The sequence below is a fragment of the Oncorhynchus keta genome, chromosome 12 (genome assembly GCF_023373465.1).
Source record: "Oncorhynchus keta strain PuntledgeMale-10-30-2019 chromosome 12, Oket_V2, whole genome shotgun sequence".
NCBI classification, from domain to species: domain Eukaryota; kingdom Metazoa; phylum Chordata; class Actinopteri; order Salmoniformes; family Salmonidae; genus Oncorhynchus; species Oncorhynchus keta.
The window spans coordinates 24,361,449-24,385,248 of record NC_068432.1 but is presented as its reverse complement, the minus strand read 5'-3'; the positions used below and the strand labels follow the sequence as shown (position 1 = coordinate 24,385,248).

The following is a 23,800-nucleotide window of genomic DNA, read 5'->3' as shown; positions in this document are numbered from 1 at the left end:
ACGGACTCAGGAGAGTCGAAGGTCGAGAGCCATGCGTCCTCTGAAACACGACCCTGCCAAGCCGCAATGCTTCTTGACACACTGCTTGCTTAACCAATGTGTTCGGAAGAAACACCATCCAGCTGGCGACCAGAGTCAGCTTGCAGGTGCCCAGTCCACCACATGGAGTTACTAGAGCGAGGTGGGACAAGAAAATCCTGGCCGGCCATACCCTCCCCTCACCCGGACAACGATGGGCCAATTGTGCATCGCCCCATGGGTCTACCGGTCATGGCCGGCTGTGACACAGCCTGGGATCGAACCCGGGTCTGTAGTGATGCCTCAAGCACTGCGATGCAGTGCCTTAGCGCACACACACAATCCATGTCTCAATTGTCTCAAGGCTTAAAAATACTTCTTTAACCTGTCTCCTCCCCTTCATCTACACAGATTGAAGTGGATTTAACAAGTGGCATCAATAAGGAATCATAGCTTTCACCTGGATTAATCTGGTCAGTCTATGTCATGGAAAGAGCAGGTGTTCTTAATGTTTTGTATACTAAGTGTATGATCTATATTTGGCATGTAGGTTTCTCACTTATGGGTGCAACCAATTGGAACATGGGGGAGGGGAATGGGCAGTGTATAGTGTTTTTGAGGACGTTACTGTAGTATTTACTGCAGTGTTTTCTTGTGGATATTACTGTGGTATTATTATAGTATTATTTTAATGTAGGGAGTTGAAGAGGGGGATGTGAGGAGGGGGATAAGGATGAGCAAGGCTATTGAGGGGATGGAGTGATCAGGAAGAGATGTGTCACTCCTCTCAGACAGCAGTTCTTAACAGTAAAAGTGAAGTTTTGGGGATTTTGTGTTCCTGTCCAGAATGACTCCTGCTTACTCATTGCTGGACAAAGAAGACATGGGGTCTCAATAAGGCTCTGTTTACCATTCAGTTACTGTTCAGCCCCCAATTGAGCAGGCAACCAGGAAACACTGGGTCTGGGATAGACCAACATAACAAAGACCAAGTCTTACAAACATGTTTTTGTCCTCTTCTCTATTGACACCTCTGAGGGAGTTCACATGTGTAGCCCTTTCCTGCAGTCAAATGAAACTAGCGGCCTCAAGGGTGGAATGTTATTAATATTTTCCATAAATGCATAACCAATAAACATTATATTTTTTTAAATGCCAAAAATGTGGTGTTTCTGTGTTACATTTAAGTTTTATGTGATGTATATAAAGTGTAATATTGGGATGGAAATTCAAAATGGAACACATTTCAACTCTATATCTGACATGGTACAGGTGTCTTCTTTCTTTAAGCCCATAACCATGTGTGTCAGGTGTAAACGTTTGTTTCAAAGTAGATTTGTTTAAGACTGCCAAGAAACACTCTGTGTGACCCTGATTTAGCCAACTGCAGTAAAAGGTTAACAAGATGATACTACCCCATTGTACCATTCATACAGGGAATCAACATTTGAGTGGGTTCTCACAATGGCAATGTACATCTGTTGAAACCCATTGAAACACAGAGACTATACCTAAACTAGTAGGAATGTGGAAGTCAGGGAGGCTATCATAATGGAGATTACTCCTCTCCTATTGTTTAGACCAGACTGTGTGTCACGGGTACTGAAAGTAAAAGGCAATAGCAGAAACTTCTGCTTAACAATAAACCATTTCCTCTAAGCTTTTACTGTCCGTTTCATAATGGAAGGACATTTACTCATGTCTCCGCCCAGCTAAACCAAACTGAGCTATTTCAACACTTTACAATTGGGACTATAAAACCAAAATTCCTTAAATGTTATGATATAATTTTTGATAGTTCCTATCAATATTTCAAAACCTAGCCACATCACCACAGTACCGTCAGAAAAACAGATCCAGTTCAGAGTATGACAGGGTTAAGAGTTATGAAAAGGCCTTCATCCTCTGGGCCTCGTGTCACAGTTGGCAGGAACAGATTGTTGTTGTGAATCTAAACGCGCCACCTGACCTGAAGGTACAACCCAGTTATCCAGCTCTCAAAGGGCATTTAAGGTGGCTGAGTATTACGCCCACACAGAAAACACATTGAGGTGTCCCATTATTACACCCACACAGAAAACACATTGAGGTGGCTGAGTATTACGCCCACACAGAAAACACATTGAGGTGGCTGAGTATTACGCCCACACAGAAAACACATTGAGGTGTCCCAGTATTACGCCCACACAGAAAACACATTGAGGTGTCCCAGTATTACGCCCACACAGAAAACACATTGAGGTGTCCCAGTATTACGCCCACACAGAAAACACATTGAGGTGTCCCAGTATTACGCCCACACAGAAAACACATTGAGGTGTTCCAGTATTACGCCCACACAGAAAACACATTGAGGTGTCCCAGTATTACGCCCACACAGAAAACACATTGAGGTGTTCCAGTATTACGCCCACACAGAAAACACATTGAGGTGTCCCAGTATTACGCCCACACAGAAAACACATTGAGGTGTCCCAGTATTACGCCCACACAGAAAACACATTGAGGTGTCCCAGTATTACGCCCACACAGAAAAGACATTGAGGTGTTCCAGTATTACGCCCACACAGAAAACACATTGAGGTGTTCCAGTATTACGCCCACACAGAAAACACATTGAGGTGTCCCAGTATTACGCCCACACAGAAAACACATTGAGGTGTCCCAGTATTACGCCCACACAGAAAACACATTGAGGTGTTCCAGTATTACGCCCACACAGAAAACACATTGAGGTGTTCCAGTATTACGCCCACACAGAAAACACATTGAGGTGTTCCAGTATTACGCCCACACAGAAAACACATTGAGGTGTCCCAGTATTACACCCACACAGAAAACACATTGATGTGTTCCAGTATTACGCCCACACAGAAAACACATTGAGGTGCCCCAGTATTAAGCCCACACAGAAAACACATTGAGGTGGTTGAGTATTACACCCACACAGAAAACACATTGAGGTGCCCAGTATTAAGCCCACATAGAAAACACATTGAGGTGCCCCAGTATTAAGCCCACACAGAAAATACATTGAGGTGGCTGAGTATTACGCCCACACAGAAAACACATTGAGGTACCCCAGTATTGCGCCCACACAGAAAACACATTGAGGTGCCTCAGTATTACGCCCACACAGAAAACACATTGAGGTGCCTCAGTATTAAGCCCACACAGAAAACACATAGAGGTGGCCCAGTATTATGCCCACATAAAAAAACACCTCCAAATCCCCCTAGTGGATTGTTCCTCTGCTTTGACCCACAAGGGAGAACGTTCACCTGTTCACCATTACAGTCTATCATATTGCCTCTCCATACCCACTCTTACATGACAACTCCACAGCTCTGTGACTCAGTACAGTGCAGTATACTGTCAATGTAAAACAACAAAGAAGTGCCGTCTAATAGACAAGAATTCTCTGCATTCTTTCCAGACTTAACACAATGGGGAAAAGAAGAGGAGAAGCTGAGAGAACATGAGTGTGTTCAGAACATTCAGATAGAAATGTATTGTTTACATACAATACATCTGTCAGGTATAGAGCATTGTGTCATCTATATTCATTACATTTTTATCCTCAACACAGAATGTTAAATCTCACTAAATACACAACAGGTCGACCCCAACCAGTTGTGATGGTAAGCCTGGTTCAGTTTTCAGTCAGTGTGTATCATTGTAAAGCTGGCCCTGGCCATGTCAAGCAAGGAGGGACAAACATTGGAAGTAGAATGGACTTAATAAAGAGCCCAGTGACTTTCAACAAGGCACCGTCATAAGATGCCATCTTTCCAACAACTCAATTTGTAAAATTTCTGCCCTGCTAGAGCTGCCCCGATCAACAGTAAGTGCTGTTTATTGGGAAGTGGAAATGTACAGGAACAACAATGTCTCAGCCGCGGAGTGGTAGGCCACACAAGCTCACAGAATGGGACGGCTGAGTGCTGAAGCGCGTGAAAAAATATATATATACAAAATAAAAAATACATTAAAAAAATCGCCTTTCCTTATTTGCAACACTCACTCCCGAGTTCCAAACTGCCTCTGGAAACAACATCAGCACAATAACTTGTTTGTCGGGAGCCTCGTGAAATGGGTTTTCGATGGCCGAGCAACCGCACGCAAGCCTAAGATCACCATACGCACTGACAAGCGTCAGCTGGAGTGCTGCAAAGCTCGCCGCCATTGGACTCTGGAGCAGTAGAAATGTGTTCTCTGGACTGATGAATCAAGCTTCATCATCTGGCAACCTGACGGACGAATATGGGTTTGGCGGATGCCAAGAGAATGCTGCCTGCCCCAACTGTAAAGTTTGGTGGAGAAGTAATAATGGTCTGGGGCTGTTTTTCATGGTTCGGCAAGACCCCTTAGTTCCAGTGAAGGGAAATCTTAAAGCTACAGCATACAATGACATTCTAGACGATTATGTGCTTCCAACTTTGTGGCAACAGTTTGGGGAAGGCCCTTTCCTGTTTCAGCATGACAGTGCCCCCGTGCACAAAGCGAGGTCCATAAAGAAATGGTTTGTTGAGATAGGTGCACAGAGCCCTGACCTCAACCCCATCGGAAACCTTTGGGATGAATTGGAACGGTGGCTGCGAGCCAGGCCTAATCGCCCAACATCAGTGCCCAACCTCACTAATGCTCTTGTGGCTGAATGGAAGCAAGTCCCTGCTGCAATGTTCCAACATCTAGTGGAAAGCCTTCCCAGAAGAGTGGAGGACTTTATAGCAGCAAAGTGGGAACCAACTCCATATTAATGCCCATGATATTGGAATGAGATGTTCAACGAGCAGGTGTCCATATACTTTTGGTCATGTAGTGTATGTATCCCTGAGTGCAGCAGCTGCTTTCACAAAATGGATGACAGACCCTGCTTTCACTGCACAAAATGGCCTCCTTACACTCTTAGCTGAGTACAGAACAGGAGGATCCCTCCTTATCCTCCACATAGTTTTACTATCATGTCTGAAATATCCATTTTCAAAACAAACTAAAGTCTTGATTAAAAAAAAACTTTACTTTGTCAACATTTTATATCAAACTACGGATCTGAGTAGTCTCTTTGTCATTACAAAAAAATACATAAGAAAAGTGAGATTTGTGTGCAAGACATTTTGTGCATTCATTTCTGCCATGTGCTGGTATACAGTACTCACCTGAATGTGCATTTTGGCTATGGCTTTCCCAATTAGCGTTGCTCCAAAAAAAGGTCCAAAAGGGAACCATGTTATATCTATCTGCCAGGTCAAACGTTGGATTGGTAATCTGGAGAACGAGATAATATAAATTAAATATCAGAAAGGAATATGGATAAGTGACAACAATTATAGAGCAAAGAAACAACTTAACTATAGAAGAGTGCAAGGACTCAATATTCTTCAATATTGTTCAGTCCAAACAAAGTTTTGTTAAATGCTCCTATGTTTGAAGTATTTAGCACTGACTGGAGCTATTTAACGGATTAGTAATACAATGACAAAAATCCCCAGAATAAAGATAGCTTTATATTAACAATAATAATGATTCATCTGTTCGGTCTGTTGGTTTGAGGGTTGAGCCATCAGCAGTTCACTTTAAATTGACAGTTTCATTATGCACAGAAATGTATGCACAGAAATGCTATTTTAAAGGTCTGAATTTAGACTGTAGTCACTTTCTTGTATTTTCAGACATTAATAGGGATGATGATTTTTTGTTTTATAGAATAGAGTTCTATATGTGATTTCACTTACAGAGGCGCAGACTAGAATTCCAAAGAATCCAACCCTCTGAACCATTTGCTGCACTTGCACTGTAAGTCCTGAAAAGAATAATGGCAAATATTTAACAGATCATTCTCATTTGCATGACAACATAGAAATGTATTGTATGCCTCTTTAATGATTAAAATATGATTTTCAGATTAGCAGATTCAATTTTGTTCAGCAGTTTACATCAAAAGCTACACAGGGTCTTCAGAAAGTATTCACACCCCTTGACTTATTCCACATTTTGTTGTGTTACAAAGTGGGATTCAAATTCATTTAATTGTAATTTTTTGTCAACGATCTACACAAAATACACTGTAATATGAAAGTGGAAGAAAAATTCTAACATTTGTAAAAAAATATATATAAACAAATACATGAAAAATAAAACACTAATATATGTTGATTAGATAAATATTTAATATCAATATCAATACATGTTAGGATCTCCTTTGGCAGCGATTACAGCTGTGAGTCTTGGAGAGTGGTATTCAGTAATGTGATGTATTTGATTTGCCCCAAACATAATACTTTGTATTCAGGACAAAAAAACTAATTGCTTTGCCACATTTTTTGCTGCATTTCTTTGCTGCCTTGTTGCAAAGCATGTTTTGGAAAAACATATATTCTGTACAGGCATCCTTCTTTCACGCTTTCAACTAAGTTTGTTTTGTGGAGTAACTACAATGTTGATCCATCCATCCTATCACAGCCATTAAACTAACTGTACTAAAATGGAACTGACAATCATTAAAAACATACAATCATAACATTGGTAAAAAATATGAAATTCCCAGTTTATGCTTCAAAACCAACTTTATAAGAAGTTTACAAAATAGGTTCTATCTGACTCAACATTCCATGACGAACAATAAGGCATCGCTGGCAGAATAGATGGATGCAGTTAAATGCATGATTAATATAATTCACCAGTACATTTCTTGGCTGTCTCTATTCGAGATGCACTTTTTCAGTTACAATAACAAAAATTGCAAAAATGTAACGAATGTAACTAAGGCTGGGAATGTCAATACAATCAAACGAGCAAGAGCAATGATCACAAGACAGTCATAAGAATGAGGAGAGAATTGTGGACTACAGGAAAAGAAGGACCGAGCACACCCCCATTCCCATCGACTGGGCTGTAGTGGAGCAGGTTGAGAGCTTCAATTTCCTTGGTGTCCACATCACCAACAAACTAACATGGTCCAAGCACAACAAGACAGTCGTGAAGAGGGCATGACAAAACCTATTCCCCATGGGCATGGGTCCCCAGATCCTCAAAAGGTTCTACAGCTGCACCATCGAGAGCATCCTGACTGGTTGCATCACTGCCTGGTATGGCAACTGCTCAGCCTCCGACCACAAGGCACTACAGAGTGTAGTGCGTACGGCCCAGTACATCACTGGGGGTAAGCTTCCTGCCACCCAGGACTTCTATACCAGGCGGTGTCAGAGGAAGGCCCTAAAAATTGTCAAAGACTCCAGCCACCCCAGTCATAGACTGTTCCCTCTGCTACCGCACGTCAAACAGTACCCGGAGCGCCACGTCTAGGTCCAAAAGGCTTCTAAACAGCTTCTACCCAAAAGCCATAAGACTACTGAACATGTGCATTTTGGCTATGGCTTTCCCAATTAGCGTTGCTCCAAAAAAAGGTCCAAAAGGGAACCATGTTATTTCTGCCAGGTCAAACATTGGATTGGTAATCTGGAGAACGAGATAATATAAATTAAATATCAGAAAGGAATATGGATAAGTGACAACAATTATAGAGCAAAGAAACAACTTAACTCTATAGAAGAGTGCAAGGACTCAATATTCTTCAATATTGTTCAGTCCAAACAAAGTTTTGTTAAATGCTCCTATGTTTGAAGTATTTAGCACTGACTGACATAAGACTACTGAACATCTAATTAAATGGCTACCCAGACTATTTGCATTGCCCCCCCTTTGCACTTCTACTCTCTGTTATTATCTATGAATAAGTCACTTTAATAACTCTACCCACATGTATATATTACCTCAATTACCTCGTCTAACCAGTGCCCCCGCACATTGTACCGGTACCCCCTGTATATAGCCTTTCTACTGCAATTTTACTGTCATTCTTTAATTATTTGTTACTTCATTATTTTTTTTGTGGTATTTTTCTTAAAACTGCATTGTTGATTTAAGGCTTGTAAAGTAAGCATTTCACTGTATTCGGCGCATGTGACAAATAACATTTGATTTGATTGGAATTCATGAGTGCAACACCCGCTGGATATGGCCAGTGTCAGTAAACGTAGGCAGAAAAAGTAATAGCCAGGAACACTCTAAAGTTAAATGGTCATGGTAAGGTGTTCTTAGCCAGTTAGCCTGGGTGCTTGGTTGGGACAAGTATACATTAGCAGGCAAGCAGCAGAAGGATGAGTATGCTACACTTGTTTATCAGTGAAATTTAGCAGAGAAAGTTTGAGAGGGTTAATCTAATGTTCCTTCGTTGGATATTAGCTCATCTTGCCTGGCAAGCATTAGTTGTTGATCTTGCTGTTGTTGATGTGCATAACTGAGGGAGAGAGAGACTACCCTTTCATGGTTGTTTGATCAATAGGACTGTAAAGTTCCCAAATGTAAGAGGACTCCTGTGGTTTTAAAATATTTTCAGAATTCCATTCAGGTGTATAAGACCATGGTGCTTGCCTACGGAGCTGTGAGGGGAACGGCACCTCAGTACCTCCAGGCTCTGATCAGGCCCTACACCCAAACAAGGGCACTGCGTTCATCCACCTCTGGCCTGCTCGCCTCCCTACCACTGAGGAAGTACAGTTCCCGCTCAGTCCAGTCAAAACTGTTCGCTGCTCTGGCCCCCCAATGGTGGAACAAACTCCCTCACGACGCCAGGACAGCGGAGTCAATCACCACCTTCCGGAGACACCTGAAACCCCACCTCTTTAAGGAATACCTAGGATAGGATAAAGTAATCCTTCTCAACCCCCTTAAAAGATTTAGATGCACTATTGTAAAGTGGCTGTTCCACTGGATGTCATAAGGTGAATGCACCAATTTGTAAGTCGCTCTGGATAAGAGCGTCTGCTAAATGACTTAAATGTAAATGTAAATGTATTTTGTGGCTTTTGGCGAATGCGTTCTAATGATCTATAGTCGCGCAATGGCAACTGTCTGTAAACCCACAGTCCAGTTCAAAATGAATAATGGCAAATGGCTTGTTTGTATAAAGGCCTACTGTAGCGCAGATTGGCTATAGCACACCGGTCTATGTAGACTCCAGTCTTGGACGAGACATATGCTTTTATTAGGTTTTATTTACTGCAGTGTCTATTAATTGTCCAAAAGCTCAGCCGGTTTCCCACTCTATATTGCTATATAATTTTCACAAATGCCTTAGTATACGCAATTCCCAAACATTCTACAAAAATGACCATATCCAAGTGCTCTCTTGTCAGAAAATGTTTTAAGTGTCATATTCTTCCTGGGGGTGTATAGGAACTGATTTTGTATATGATTTCATGTTGCTAAAATGCTGTCAGCTCCACTTTAAAATCACCATTTGCCTCATGGTGAAATCCCTGAGCAGTTTCCTTCCTCTCCGGCAACTGAGTAAGGAAGGAAGCCTGTATCTTTGTGTTTAAAATTCACTAGTCATTCAAAAATCATGTAAATTATTGCACAGAGTGAGTCCATGCAACTTAATGTGTTAAGCAAGTGTTTACTCCTGAACTTACTTAGGCTTGCCATAACAAAGCAGTTGAATACCTATTGACTAAAGACATTTCGGCTTTTCATTTTTAATTCATTTGTAAAAAGGTAAAAAATAATTTTTCCATTTTGACATTATGGGGTATTGTGTGTAGGCCAGTGACACAAAAACTAAATGTAATACATTTGGAATTCTGGCTGTAACACAACCAAATGTGAATATTTTCTGAAGGCACCGTATATGCTATCAATAACCGTTTCACTAATCTCTGGTGATTAAAGGTAGAAGGATTATCTCCTGCACATTTGAAATATATCATAGATGAAAACATGGTAGTAATATTTACTAAGAATACTACCAAAACATTTCTTATTCTATAATTTCTCTGAACTTCATTATGTAATAGGTTTCCAAATTGTTGGACGAAATCTTAAATCAATCTTAGACGATACTTGCACAATCAACACAAATGAAATTGATCCAATAAAAACAATTCAATTATTGTCTTGAAGGAATTGCATTTGTTTGAAATGGCTTTGTTTATATCTTATCATCTCTAAGGAAATATCCTTCGGCATGGTGGTGTAAATCATTTGTGAGTTCTGATGCATTTCTATCTTTCAAATTATACATACATTATATTAAAATGGGTTCGGTGGGGATTTGAGACTGAACATTAAAACATGTGAGATTATGGGGAATATCAGAAGATTTCCACACTAAAGAGAATATATTTACTGTGGGATTAGGACAAACCGGTGTCTTTTTTTACCATATTTTCTCATTAATATATTGTGTTATGGACCATAAATATAAAGAAAGAAGGAAGCTGGCATTTCGTCTGTACAAATACATCAGAGAACAGATAATATAAACCACATTTTTCGTTAATCAATTAAATTCCTATTAAATAAAGCTTTTTTGTCAATGAAGTAAATGTACAATTAACATATTGAATTGTGGTAAAAACGTAACATATTTATTTTTCATTTAAGACGATACTGTGACACACTTCAAATACTTTTCCAAGTTATCTACTATCCCACTATTATCTAAATATATTATATTTCCTGTATATATAAATATTTCTGTTAACCAAAAAGCTTTTGTAAGCCCTGCAAAAATGGTGCACACCGTCAATTGTCCTGTCAGTTGGCTAATTGGAACAATCACCCTCTGCAAACTCCTCCAAACACCTTTTCTACTGGGACATTATATATATTTACATCCCCTAACTGTTTCTTACCTCTGGTGACAGTTTTTAATCCATTACCATCATGTCAGAAGACGATCAGACTAATTTCAAGGACTCACATATTCTTACTAATTCTGCTGCTTTTCCCCCATCTTTTCTGACAACTCAACAAAGGGCTCTTTTGAAAGCAATGACATGGATTTTCCTCATTATACCTATGTTGGGAAGGGGAGGGTTAAGCTCTTGTTGATGTAGTTTAAAATATTTCTGGGAACTGTGAAGAAAGGATGGGGGAATTATCCTGGATTGATTACGATATGGTCATACTTCTGATGATTTTATTAGAATGTGACTAGAGATAAACAGTACAAATTGTATGCATGTAACTTTATTTCTTCGTTTTAGTTAAATTATTGTTTAGTTTTTTTTTTACAGATATTTAACTATGCTAATGCCGTAAGGTTGGTATATCAATTGAAGGGGAATGAAAAATGAAATGACAGTGTTTTAAACTAAAAACACACTGGGGGTAATTTGTCATGTTGAGGGTACTGTCTCATTTATATGTATAAATGTATTACTGCTAAAAGTACATACAGACTTCTATTAATTGGACTCTAAAAATCTATTCTGTAGATATTGATTGTCCCAAGGCTGAAACATTTAATATTGTATGTTGTATATTGTATTATATTAATTGATACAAATATGGGTGTTATTTACTGCATTTTTAATACTTCATCCCTTTAAAAACTCAACACATTTTTCCTTTGATATAAAATGTAAAATACATTTGAATTATGAGTTATACATTCAGTCTAATTGAAGGAATATTTGGGAACATGTTTTACTTCTCTAAACAATGTGTTATGTAGCAGAAATGATAGCTCCACAACCAGAAAACCATACAGTTATTAGAATGGGGTTTCCTATTTGACTGGTATGATCTGTACATGAGGTGGTATTGCATGTACAAATATCAAACTAAAACTAAATGTTTTTTTTTTTTAGGAGGAATGACTGGAATCATTCACTACTTTTTAGTACGAGGTCATCTCTCTCAGGTCATCTCTCAGGCTAAATCTGATATGAGGCATAAACCTTACCGTCAACTCTTAATTGATCCAGAACTCAAACTGCCATCGTTCAGATGACTGTAATTACCATATTACTACTGGTTAATGTTTTTTTATTTCATCAGTTTAATTGCTATATATTTGACTTATATTAAACTGCCCTAAAATCAGATAGGACGTGCCACCCTGAATGAACAATATTCCCTCATCCAAATCATCAAGTTTTACAAGAAATTGATGAAACATCAATGCATGATGAAAATGTCTTATTCACAATAGCTAAACAATAACACAACCTAAATGTACGGGTAAAATGTTTCACACATACCAGTACATTTAAACTTGAGAGGTTGAACTTGACTGGGGGAGGGTAGTAAGATATGAGCATGCCAAATATGGTCAACAAAGCAGTAGAGTAATCGCGGCATTTTTTCAAGAGCAGGAGCCGGCCCACAGGGAATAAAAGAAGGGGGGGCCAACTGACATCCACTCTGATTGGCTCACATTTTGAAATTCGCCCTAAGATTTTATACAATCACAAGGGCTTTTCACAAGGATAAACCTGCTTCTCTAATTCTAGTCTTCTGTTCCAGATTCTTTATTCCGTATTTTATTTTTATTATTTTTTCTTGGGAGACAGAGCAGGATGTCTGGAGGGTAGGAATGTGTATGTGGCAGCAGGTAGCATTGGGCCAGTAACCGAAAGGTCACTGGTTTGAATCTCCATGCCGACTAGGGGAAAAATCTGTCTGTGCCCTTGAGCAAGGCACTTAACCCCAAATGCTCCTGTATGTCGCCCTGGATAAGAGTGTCTGCTAAAGGACTCAAATGTAAATGTTTACAGCTTAACCACTCTGGGCCGTCTGTTGACCGCAAACACCTGACAACTGTAGAATAGAGGAGTTATGTTTCAATAACTATTAACTGTTAGGAAAACAAGCACTGCTTAGTCAAATGGGTCACATTTATTAGATGACATTGCATTGGTATTGTTTACCAAGTCAGTAGAATTCTGGATTTCCCCTCACTTGACTGGTATGAATGAGTGAAAGGAAAATGGCTTCCTCTCTATCGAATGAAGTGAAGGTCCCAGTGGGCAGGGATATCGTGTGTATACACGTGACATTGCGATTTGCTCGAGGGACTCCCCGTATGTGTACCTTCTGGACCACAGAATTGTCTATTGTACATGACCAGTGTTCAGAAATCCAGACACCACACAACGTGTATTGTATGCAGCTCATGGAAAATCACCATCTTGGCCAGGCTTCCACCCACGGCTGCCTCCCTCCCGCCTCTCCCATCCCCGTCACCGCACAACATGCTGTCCCCCAGGGCAGGGCTTACCAGCAATTACATTTTGGAGATCTTGTCAAGGGTGCAGGGTCATTAAAACCATGGGAGCATGGCTCCAGCCTTTTGCTGTCCGTCTCTTTACTCAGCACTCTGTACCACTACGCCCCCACATAAAGATAATGCCTACAGTGTGAAGTAAAAATCACATGTTTGATCTGCCGTTTATATGTTAAGGCTATTATAGTTAGTGGCCCCATTACCTGCTATGGAGTTTCCTTCTTATTTTACTCTTTAAATGTATCCAAAAATACAATACCCTTCTTTAGGGTGGTGTCTAAAGGTACAGTAGCTGGTCTCCCAAGGTAGGGTGACTGTCAGGGGCTTCTTAGTAATGAAATGATGTCAAACACAATGATTACATGGAATCTAGGTTCTAAGAATTTTAATGACATTAAACTATCAGAGCACATTCTATATTATTTACTGTCACAGAAAATGTCCACACAAAGGGGACCAATGAGCGCTATGTTTAACACAATAGTTTGAATACCAATGGTTACTGTTGCCAGAGAGATGACGAGAGATTGACGCAAATAGGCATCCCAGTGGGAAAAAAGGAAAAGAGTCCAATGTTTCCCTCCACACATGTAATGATATAGCAACCCCTATTCTAAATTATGGGACTCTGTTTATATAAACAAACCAGCCCACTCCATGTTTATGATAACAACTTGCCCTGATATCAATTTATACAATATATGCATGACTCATTGTACTGATGCAAATACGTACTCCAGAATACAAATGTGTTCCTTATGATGACCTCAAAGGTTTGAAAACATGTGGGTATAGACGTGATGAGGCTAAGGCAGAGTTTCCCAAACATGGTCCTAGGGAGCCAAGGGGGGCACATTTTGGTTTTTGCCCTAGCACTACACAGCTGATTCAAATAATCAACTAATCATCAAGCTTGAATCAGGTGTGTAGTGCTAGGGCAAAAACCAAAACGTGCTCCCCTTGGGGTCCCCGGGACTGAATTTGGGAAAGGCTGGGGTAAGGAGTTCAAAAATAGGCAGACGACAATGCAATCTGCATCTGGAAAGTGTCAGTTAAGGAAAACTCGATGCATAGCCTATACACAAGTCAACACCCACACACAGTTTCTCTCTCTCTCTTTCTTTCGCTCTCTTTTTTTCTGAATGAAACTCTTTCACACAGAGAGAGGACGACACACATCTCCAGAGCGGAGCGAGGCGAGCCCCGACAGAGAGATGGCTAAAGTTCATCTTATTAACTGCTCACAAGCCTGTTCCCTCTCTTTCTTTCAAACACACACACACACGCGCACGCACGCAGCAGAGTGATTAAGGCTTCTGACGCAACCCAACCCAATCCCAGCCCCATAGTCCCTACAAAATTCAAATCTATCAACAAAAAAAAAACGGCCCGAGTCCACGTTGACAAATTCTTTAACAAGCTGTGGTTGAAGGGAAGCTGGTTTTACTCTGACTCACCCCCTCCTTTCAAACAGTTTACTGGAAATAAAGGGTGAGGAGGAGGGAGGGGGCACTTTCAGAGAAGTCACGTGATGGGTCTGGACAAACCACAGCACAGAGAGCCTTTGAGTGGAGTGTAGTAGGCCAAGGAGAGAGAGGGGGGGGGGGGGGGGGTGGTACAAGCCCAGCCCAGCGCAGATGGCTCTTATTCACAGGAGATACGATCCTGGGAGTTGGCAATCAAGAATTCACAGCGCTGGTAAACCCCTTCCATGCCGGCCAAACACTTAAAAACACAAAACACTTCAGGGAAACCACTGAATCACCAGGCTACCTTTAATTATAGAATGGAAATACATATTTAAAAAAACTTTGGGGATGAGGATTCCAGGATTAGTTTTTAGAAAATAAGTATCATCCAAATGTTCCATTTTTGTATGATTTGTTTTTTTGATGAATGCTGACATCAACGTCTGGACATGCTTAGTAAAGTCATGACTTCATCATTCTTGAATAGCCATCTTGAAGGGGGGAAAACCATGTTCTTTTGCCGTCACTCAAGTGAGCTTGCTTGTGGCAGGAAGTTGGCATGTGCACGTTCTGAGAAATGCAACTGGGTTTAAGTCAAGCTCCTGGCACAATGACACCCCTATGACCTCAGAGTAAGAGAGGAGAGAGTCAGCATCTCCAACCTGTTGTGGAGCCCAAAGATACGTCGCACTCATAAATCATCACTGTTTAACCATCTACTCTCCACAAACATACAAACTTAACACATCTGATCACACACTTTCTCTCCCATGTTGCCATTCAATCACCTCTTGGTTTTCTATAATCGCTATTCTAACCTTGGTTAAAATAATGATGCAATATAAATCCACCAAAGCGAGATGTCGATAATCACCGTGATGTCTTCTCTATAAAAATGTATAGCATAATGAGCATGTGATGCAATAAGCATCGTCTCTCGCTCTCGGCCAGTGAAAGAATGCAGCCTCCCCCCGTTGTAGGTGATAGATGGAGAGGAAAGACAGGAAAGAAAGGCTTCCGACTCCTGCAGCTCCTCCGTGGTGTAAGGAACCTGCTGCCTGATGCGGTCCCCCAACACACACCAAGTGAAAGATATCAGAAGAAAGAGACAGAAACAGAGAGGGAGAGAGAGAAAGGGAGGGATATCAACGGAAATAGAGAATGTGTGACGGAGACAAAGTGAGAGAGGGAGAGAGAGTGGTAGAGCCTCAGAACACTAATTCAGACCCAGCAGCCCTGAGGCAGCAGCCCTGAGGCAGCAGCCCTGTGGTTGGTGACATGTGTTTAACCCTTCTCTCAGGGGATGCGAAACAAACAACCAACAAGCTTTCCCTGATACCTCGGACACGTCAACCCTACGGCGGAGAAAATTCAGAAGAAACGACAAGAGCAAATCAAAGCGACGAAGATTAATGCATCAATGGACGCATGGTGGCTCTCCACGATGAGACGTCACACATTCCCTCTCTTTTCCTCTCCTGTCCCGCTCCTTCTCTCTTCCACTTCGTTGGTTCGTTCTGGTAGAGATCCGAGTGGGACTTATCGGTGTTGGATGATTTCAGACTCCAGACTCACACGACGTGGTCTGAGGGCCAAGGGAGGCTGCAGTATGTGCCAAACTCTGCAGATGCCCATGGTATTAGTAATAAACTAAACATGACAGTATGTACACCCATCATCACTCCTGTGCCAGGGAGCACTCACCCACTATCAGTTCCATCAGTGTTTGTTACACCCTGCTGATCCACCGGATTAAAACACATCGAATCCACGTCAATGAACGTATTGGCACAAAGTAATCAATGTACAGTTTTGCCAGCCCGGGCCCTGAGTGTGAGTCTATAGAAATCTATTGAGACCAAAGAAAGACTCATTAGGTTAGGTCAATACCAGTACGTAAAGGAGAACAGGGTCCTTTTTTTGGCACCGGCTTCTCCAAACCGTTTGCCTTACGACAATAACTGCCTAAAGACCTCAAACTCAAATCTGGACCAGTAAGCCAGTTCCACTGCATTTTTTCATTGTTCCCTTCTAATCAGAGACTGATTTAGACCTGGGACACCAAGTGTGTGCAATTGATTATCAGGTAGAACAGAAAACAAACAGGCTCCGGACCTAGTAGGGTAAGAGTTGGCCTAAAGGCTGGTTTATACTTTGTCTATCGACATGTCTGAAGACAATTAGAATTTGACAAGTGTCACTGGTCAAAACAACATTTCATTTATACTCCAGTGGAATGTCTGTAGACCGCCTCTACGAATGTTGGTTTCCTTGTCGCAGACAGATGAAAAAAGTTCAACTTTGACCATGTCGCTGCATCAGTTGTCATGATTACCTGACTGAGCCAGCAACAAGACAGTGTCAAAGTTCTAAAATGATCCAGTAGAATGCCCTACTTTTATTTCATCACAACCGTAAGCTATTTTCTGTAATTAGCACGCCATTAACTTGTAAATAATTATCTTGATGTGAGCTTATTTTCTGTAAAAATGAATATAAATGTGCTAAAGTTAAGACGTTGTCAGTTATGATATGATCATTTGAACTGGCTATACAGCTAATGTTAGCTAGCTAGCTAAACTCATTTTTAAACGGATGGGTTTATTGGGGTTGAAATACACCAGCTACGCAATTTTGGACCACCAGTCTGCTGGTGTCGTACAGCCTGTCATTTTTGTGTTTATACTTTTTCATAGCGATAGCAATAGAATGTTTGTGATGTCACTGCGACAACTATCTACAGACATGTCGATAGCCAAAGTATAAACCAACCTTGTCTGTTTGATATGTATTGTGTTGGAAAGCAGATGCACTCAGAGAAGACAGGTTAAGATTAGGGAGGCACAAAGCAATTGACACCAGTCTCAATGTCAACAGTGAAGAGGCGACTCTGGGATACTGGCCTTCTAGGTACAGTTCCTCTGTCCAGTGTCTGTGTTCTTTTGCCCATCTTAATCTTTTCTTTTCATTGGCCAGTCTGAGATATGGCAGCATCCCGGAGTCGCCTCTTCACTGTTGGCATTGAGACTGGTGTTTTGCGGGTACTATTAATGAAGCTGCCGGTTGAGGACTTGTGAGGAGTCTGTTTCTCAAACTAGAACCTAATATACTTGTCCTCTTGCTCAGTTGTGCACTGGGGCTTCCCACTCCTCTTTCTATTCTGGTTAGAGACAGTTTGCGCTGTTCTGTGAAGGGAGTAGTACAGTTTTGTACAAGATCTTCAGTTTCTTGGCAATTTCTCACGTGGAATGGCCTTCATTTTTCAGAACAAAAATAGACTGACGAGTTTCAGAAGAAAGTTCTTTGTTTCTGGCCATTTTGAGCCTGTAATCGAACCCACAAATGCTGACGCTTCAGATTCTCAACTAGTCTAGTTTTATTACTTCTTTAATCAGTACACCAGTTTTCAGCTGTGCTAACATAATTGCAAAAGGTTTTTCTAATGATCAATTAGCCTTTTAAAATAATCCATTTGGATTAGCTAACACAACGTGCCATTGGAACACAGGAGTGATGGTTGCTGATGATGGCCTCTGTATTCCTATATTCCATTAAAAATCAGCCGTTTCCAGCTACAATAGTCATTTACAACATTAACAACGTCTACACTGTATTTATGATACATTTCTGTTATTTTAATGGACAAAAAATGTGCTTTTTTTTTACACTCTGAACGTTTAGGTTTTACCAAAGTTGCACAAAGGTTGATACAAACTGACGAGAGAAGGCAGAAGAAACAGAGTGAGACCTGGAGGACAGTAGTGCCAAAACAGGTACAGCATGAGCAGCGAGAAGAGAAAGAGGGAGAAGAAGAGAGAGCACAGACAGAGAGAGAGAGACAGACAGACAGACAGACAGACAGACAGACAGACAGACAGACAGACAGACAGACAGACAGACAGACAGACAGACAGACAGACAGACAGACAGGATGTGTGCCACCTTTGCGGTCTATGTCAGAGAAGACAGAAAGGGAAAGAGAAGAGCAGAAAGATAACGTCATGTGTTAAGAGGGAAAGACCGAGGGAAGACAACAAATACAGATTGAGGTTGGAATAAGGATGAGAGGTTACCTGTGGAGTCTCGGCCTGCTCCAGCAACTTAAAACTTGTCATAGTCTTTATCACCAGGGTCTGCTGTCTACGCCATGAAGTAAGGGAGCAGCTCTCTGATGGCAGTGCGCACACACACACTTGTGCACACACGTACACGCATGCATGCACGCACGCACACACACGAGAAAAGGCCATACGTGAGAAAGGAACAGCAACATTACACCATGTACAACACATACACCTACAACACTGGCAGTAAATCTCACATGATTTAAAAAATCTCTTACAAAATTCCACTGTTTTTCACAGGCTTTCAGTTATAAGCTGGCATCACTCTGTGATTTCTGGATTATGAAGAAAAAACGGAAGAGATTGGAGTGAAACAAATCCTCATCCCAGGTAGGTTCAGTGGGTTCATACCTCCAGGAACATGGGGATGAGGGAGCGAGCGCAGAGCAATAGACTTAATTAATACAATGAAAAACCTTCAGAGAAGCTGAGTGCTTTGGAATGGCTCATAGCTCATTATGGTAATGTTTCCAGGCACAGAAAAACCTGTTAGAAGTGGTGGGGTGAGGGAGGTGAGGAGGGAGATAGGTGAGGAGGGAAGTTTTGGGGTGAGGTGGTGAAGGAGGGGAGGATGGAGGGAAGTTTTGGGTTGATGGAGGGGAGGAGAGAGGTTATTGGGTGAGGAGGAGAGGAGGGAGGAGAGGAGGGATGTTTTGGGTTGAGGTGAGGAAGAAGGGGAGGAGGGAGGGAAGTTTTGGGTTGATGGAGGCGAGGAAAGAAGTTATGGTGTGAGGTGGGTGAGGAGGAGAGGAGGGAGGAGGGGGGGGGGGCGTTTTGGGGTGAGGGGGAGAGGGAGGGGTAGGGTGTGGGAGGGGAAGGACGGTTGGGGTGTCGGAGAGAGAGGATGGGGAGAAGGAGTGGTGAGGGGGTACTTAATCTGGACATCTTGTTCCATGTCAACACAGCAGTCGTTGATGAAACCTGCCAGTTTACCCATAATTCAGACATGCCCTAATCTCCAGGGCAGCTGTTTCATTCACTGTACTACTGTGTGTGTGTTTTATGTGTGCCAACCTTCTGCCACCTGCAGCGTATTTTTTTTAAAGTGGACACACCACTGTGCCCTTACCGCATAATTACTCTCTGGTGTGGACACGGCTTGCCAGCTAAACAAACCATGAGCCGTCTGTACTGAAATCGGAGTCTTCCTGGTAAAATAGAAGAGGAATGAATGGGGAAATCACACTTATCCTGGCGTAACTAAAACGATGGTTGTAGAATACACCTGACTGAGCCCTCAGCACTAAAGAGCACTCAACTCTTAATGAGGTGTTATGAAGTTCACACACACACAAACACACACACTACAGGTGATGATGATAAGCCTCTGGTACAAAGCTACAGGTGGTGTAGTTTTCGGTTGAGGTGAGATGGGGTGGGCCTTGCAGCCTGTCTCTCCAGCAGGCCTGGTCTGGCGCCGTGGAAGTACCCACCCACACACTTCCTGATCCAGCATACCCATCCATACACTTCCTGATCCAGCTACCCATCCATACACTTCCTGATCCAGCTACCCACCCACACACTTCCTGATCCAGCTACCCACCCACAGACTTCCTGATCCAGCTACCCACCCATACACTTCCTGATCCAGCTACCCACCCACACACTTCCTGATCCAGCTACCCACCCATACACTTCCTGATCCAGCAACCCACCCACAGACTTCCTGATCCAGCTACCCACCCATACACTTCCTGATCCAGCTACCCACCCACACACTTCCTGATCCAGCTACCCACCCATACACTTCCTGATCCAGCTACCCACCCACAGACTTCCTGATCCAGCTACCCACCCATACACTTCCTGATCCAGCTACCCACCCACACACTTCCTGATCCAGCTACCCACCCACAGACTTCCTGATCCAGCTACCCACCCATACACTTCCTGATCCAGCTACCCACCCACACACTTCCTGATCCAGCTACCCACCCATACACTTCCTGATCCAGCTACCCACCCACACACACAGCAGATCGAGTAGACTAGCATCACCACAGAATACACGATCAAGCCTCTGTATAGGTCCAGTCCAATGTTCAAATGTGATGCTGCGATAGTCAAATGTAATGTACAGTATCTGTGAATACACTACAACTCATTCATATCCAATCTTATGATGTGTGTGTCTGTGTTCCTGTGTTAAGATATTGTGACACAAACAATAAGGAAGTCACAAGCTCTCTGTCCCTCTGAGTAGAGTACAAGGGGCCCGGTAAAGGGCAGCCAGCCCAGCAGAAAGCAACTCTGTTGAGGGGAAAGGCAGCAGCAGTAGTAGTAGTAGTAGTAGTAGTAGTAGTAGTAGTAGTGGTAGTGGTAGTAGTAGTGGTAGTAGTGGTAGTGGTAGTAGTAGTGGTAGTAGTGGTGGTAGTAGTAGTGGTGGTTGTGGTGGTAGTAGTGGTAGTGGTGGTGGTGGTGGTGGTGGTGGTAGTAGTGGTGGTAGTGGTGGTAGTAGTGGTAGTAGTGGTGGTGGTAGTAGTGGTAGTAGTAGTAGTGGTGGTGGTGGTGGTAGTGGTGGTAGTAGTAGTGGTAGTAGTAGTAGTGCTAGTGGTAGTAGTAGTAATAGTGGTAGTAGTAGCAGTAGTGGTAGTAGTAGTGGTAGTAGTGGTAGTAAATGTACTCTGTTCCCAACGGCCAGTAACATGTGAAATGTGCTCTAAACCAGAGTAAGATAACAGCTTCCATTTCTAATGTTATGTCAGCTTAGATCAAAATGAAAAAGACCTCAGTTCACCACAGGTCATAGAGATGAGTTCTCTATTCTCAGAGCTCTCTGTCTGTTAACCAGAAGTTAACTCTCTGTCTGGCTCTTGTTTCTCAGTAGATACAGTTATACTCTGAGAGGGAAGCGCTGAAAAAGGGCCTGACACTGCTTGACTGCCGGTAAAAGAGCTGTGAGAGCTGAGAATTCAGGAACAGTACTGCTGATCATCAGTGGGAAACTGATACCATAGAAATATAATCTCATTGTAGTTTTGTGGCTGATACAATTAGAGATATGTCTGAGTCATTGTAGTGGTCAACACAGCCACAAGGCCTCCAGAGTCAGAATGCATCCAGAATAACTGGGTATAACCCTCTACCTGTGCCAGGAGCTGGCTCTTGTTACAGTGTTACTGTATGTGTGACAGTGGCGTGTGTGTGACAGTGGTGTGTGCGTTTGGTGTGTGTGTGTGTGACAGTGATGAAGAATTGTCAACTGTCAGTCTCAGGTCCCCAGTACCTAAGCACATGGCTAGGTTTAACCACATTAAGTTTTTAGGGGAATTCACCGTGAAAGGCTGGGGTTTTCCAATCAATCAGAGGTTAGTTATTATTGCTAAAAATGGTCAATTAAATGTTTGATATTTCTCAACCCCTACCAATACTGATAGTCCAGTAGACTGTGTGTCTATGTGCCATGGACTGTCCAGTAGACTGTGTGTCTATGTGCCATGGACTGTCCAGTAGACTGTGTGTATTTTCCATGGACTGTCCAGTAGACTGTGTGCATTTTCCATGGACTGTCCAGTAGACTGTGTGTATTTTCCATGGACTGTCCAGTAGACTGTGTGTCTATGTGCCATGGACTGTCCAGTAGACTGTGTGTCTATGTGCCATGGACTGTCCAGTAGACTGTGTGTATTTTCCATGGACTGTCCAGTAGACTGTGTGTCTATGTGCCATGGACTGTCCAGTAGACTGTGTGTCTATGTGCCATGGACTGTCCAGTAGACTGTGTGTATTTTCCATGGACTGTCCAGTAGACTGTGTGTCTATGTGCCATGGACTGTCCAGTAGACTGTGTGTCTATGTGCAATGGACTGTCCAGTAGACTGTGTTAACCGTGTGTAGGCTACAAGTACAGTTACAGTAGACTCATCCACATGCAGGCTTCCAGGCGGACCTTGACGACGATGGTCCAGAGGGAGATGCCTCACTGTACAGCTGCTGCCCCCCCCCCCCTGGACCCCGGCCTCAGTCTCCCCCAACAGGAATTCCTCCTGGGGGAAGATGATCTTCTCTGGGTAGGGGGGCTCCGGGAAGTCCACTGAACTACATTCATATGCTGCAAGGATCACTGAAGCTATGTGTGGACCCTAAGAGACAGAGAGGGAGAGGGAGAGAAGGGGAGGGGAGAGAGAGAGAGAGAGAGAGAGAGAGAGAGAGAGAGAGAGAGAGAGAGAGAGAGAGAGAGAGAGAGAGAGAGAGAGAGAGAGAGAGAGAGAGAGAGAGAGAAAAGGGGAGGGAGAGAGAGGGAGAGGGAGAGAGAGAGAGAGAGAGAGAGAGAGAGAGAGAGAGAGAGAGAGAGAGAGAGAGAGAGAGAAAAGGGGAGGGAGAGAGAGGGGGAGAGGGAGAGAGAAAGAGTGGGAGAGAGAGAGAGAGAGAGAGAGAGAGAGAGAGAGAGAGAGAGAAAAGGGGAGGGAGAGAGAGGGGGAGAGGGAGAGAGAGAGAGAAGGGGAGGGAGAGAGAGAGAGAAGGGGAGGGACAGAGGGAGAGGGGTTGAAAGAGAGGAAGTGGAAAGTGGGAGGTCAGTTGAACATCAACAGCATTGTTGGAATTTATGACTCAATGGAAGCTTTCAGGAAGACCCCTGGCATCATTTGCATTAAAAGAGGGGAGGCTCTTATGGAAATAAATCGTATGAAAAATGAGTGTAGACCTATGCATAATAGTACCTATATGAATGGTCATGACAACTTTATTTTCTTTGTAAAACTACTCCTCTGCCTTTCTTTGTATGATCAAAACATAATTTGCATGGCTTGCCGGTCTTCTCTTTACTTTCCAGCCATTCGTTCCATATGATTCAGATGGGGGATTTACAATTCAGGTCTGAGTAATAAGGGATAAAGGGCAAACGACTGCAGAGAAACCTCCATGTAAAAGATAAGTGAATACAAGTTGCGTGTTGTGGTAAAACAGAGGTGAGGGACAAAGGGGTTGAGTCCTGGAGCAAACAATGTGTCATAACTCTTTTACTGAAACATCAAAGTCCTGAAACGAAAGCTCGGGACAAGAAACCGTCTCACACACACACACACCCACACACACCTGCACCTGTGACAAAGCGCGCCAAAGACAGAAGACTGTTACTTCAGAGAACATCACTAGTGTTTTCCATTCAT

At 42.5% G+C, this 23,800-nt stretch overlaps 1 long non-coding RNA gene across 1 annotated transcript; it reads right to left on the bottom strand.

Moving 5' to 3' along the window:
- Positions 1-5,177: 5,177 nt before the first annotated feature.
- Positions 5,178-20,205, bottom strand: LOC118371994 (uncharacterized). Its single transcript, XR_008060829.1, has 3 exons — positions 18,636-20,205; positions 5,754-5,821; positions 5,178-5,286 (listed from the first exon to the last, which is right to left on the bottom strand). It is a non-coding gene; the product is annotated as an uncharacterized LOC118371994 (long non-coding RNA).
- Positions 20,206-23,800: the final 3,595 nt, after the last annotated feature.